The sequence below is a fragment of the Meleagris gallopavo genome, chromosome 1, assembly GCF_000146605.3.
Source record: "Meleagris gallopavo isolate NT-WF06-2002-E0010 breed Aviagen turkey brand Nicholas breeding stock chromosome 1, Turkey_5.1, whole genome shotgun sequence".
NCBI lineage: Eukaryota > Metazoa > Chordata > Aves > Galliformes > Phasianidae > Meleagris > Meleagris gallopavo.
Genome location: NC_015011.2, coordinates 163509616 through 163512003, shown reverse-complemented (window position 1 = coordinate 163512003; position 2388 = coordinate 163509616).

Genomic DNA, 2388 nt, shown 5'->3' with positions numbered 1-2388 from the left:
AAAAGGACAAATGTCCATGGCTATATAAAAAGTATTGGGTCTTTTGAGGTTTCATGTTACTTCTGTAGAAAAAAGGTATATTGGAAGTGTTGAAAGTGGAAAAACATAGATTTTTTTTTTCTTCAAGATGGAAAAGTTGTTAGAAAGCAGAATGCTTTAATTTTTTTCCCCTCAGGGATTCTGTAGTCAAACTTGAATGTCTTGCGAGATCTCAAATAAAAACCTTATGTTTGGCAGTAGTGTACGACACATTCGTGTCTGTCTACTCTTGTTCTTTTCACTGTAGGAAATTAATTTTGAACAATAGGACATTTGAACGTTCTAACTAGGAAAGAGGAAGGCTTTGTTCTGACTCTGGAGTTGAAAAAGGGCTGGCAGGAGGGTGAACTGGACCCTCTGGCAGGTAAAGAGCTCTTCCATTTTTCTGTTTTCTGCTTCTGGCAGTTGGAGTAAAGCAGACACTTGTGCTTGAATCCAATTAATTTCTTACATCGGTTACTGTGCTAACACTGTTTTTAACTACTGCCTGGATCTTTCATTAAATGCACCGGCGTGCTTACATTGTTGAGTGGTCTTAACGTAGCCCTGAGGCTACTGCTTCATGGCAGTTATGACTTCTTATTATGCTGGAATGCATCACAGCCTTAGTACATTCTAAAAATAATTGTTCAGATGGTGCTGTTTAAGTACATTCTTATGTAGTGAGCCATTTTCACTGGACTTTCTGAAATTTGGCTGTCTGTTGGATGCCTTTAATATCTTTATTTCTTTTTCCATGAATATCAGACTACTTTGTCTTGCTTCTTCTGTGGTTATCAAGTGAAATGCTAAATTTATGACCTGATATTTTTAGGAAACAGTCTGATACATGTGTTAAACTATGCAACTGCAGTAACACTTGTGCACTTTGAAGTTTAAAGGAACTGTTTTAATGTGACAAATGTTTCTTTAAAAAAAAAAAAGTGGAAGTATGTGTGTATGCATATGGTGACTTCAAAATGGAGTAGTTGTCATAGGTACAGATCTTTGGGCATAAATTGCGTGCTTAACAGGAGTAATCTGGAGGTTATAAGCTGAAGATCTGTGAGTCTTAGAAATAAATACTAACATATGTGGCTTGAGATCTGTGCCAGCACTTCTCTTAGTTGAAAATACCTGTGTGTTTCTGGCTTCTGGTCTGCTTAAGGTTTGATATGGTTTGTGCCTTCCTTAAAAGGTGCATCTCCTCAGCCGCAGTTCTTGGTTTTGTTCTGTAGTGTAACACAAATTTAAGACCATTAAACACTTGTGAAAACTAAATACTTCTAGTAAAATAAGAGGTACTGAGAGCTTACTAATATTATTGTCTCAATCCCTGTCTTTAGGGAAACATAAAATGACTTCACTCATCCCCCTCCCCTCCATAGTAACAATTAAAGAACAAGAAAGAAAAAAAAACCAAAAAAAAAAAACAACCAAAAACCACACACAGAGAAAACTCTCCAAAATCTGTTGTTTTTATCAAGTCAGCATTTTAATCCTACTTGTGTATCCGCATTGTTAGCGTACCACTGTTGTGCTCTGGGCTTTGCAGCTGGCATCTTGGATTCTTAATAAGTTGTTTAGAGTGATAACTCCTGCCTTTGTGTTTATTAAATAATAAAGATGTCTAAAACCATTTTCTTCTTGTTTATATTGTACCTAATGCAATTGTATGAGCATTGAGTGACGCTTTTCTGATTTGCCCCAGAATGTCAGGAAACATGGAAAAGCATGGTGTGGTTTTAGAGTGTATGGTTTTAGAGGTTTTTTTAATCCCAGCTACTAATGGAATTTCAGAAGATAGGCTTGCAGTATTTCTGTTTTTCCTCTTTCAGCTCCCTTTAAGATTCCTTGAGCATTAGAGCTTCCTGACTCATTTTGTGTAATCTTTTACATCTTCTTTACCAGATGCCAGCTCCTCACTGTTTTATATCCAGTGAATAAAATCCTGCCTGTTGACATCTCATTTTTTTTTTCTCTCTCAGAAAAGCTATCTTGTTTAACATGAAAGATCTGCTTTCTTCTTCCCGCCTTCCATCTCCACCCTTTGTGACTTTGTGTTGCAACTCTGTTATGGGATGCTTTGAAAGCAGTGGAGCCTTCTGTAAAGATTGAGAAATTCCAGAAAAAAACTTGCTAATACTGCTGCTTCTGCCAGAGCCAAACCTGTTTGTGTGTGTGTGTGTGTGTGTGTGTGTTTCCTTGCTTTGCAGTGAGGGAGGTGCATAACAAAACCATCAGCAGACAGACTCTGTCAGCAGTAGCGTACTGTGAACTGGATTAGATTCTCACTTTCATCTCTCCAGCCCTGTCTGCAGAGCGTTGGGATTTGGTCAAGTAGAAATGATGAAAATGTGTTGGTTTTTT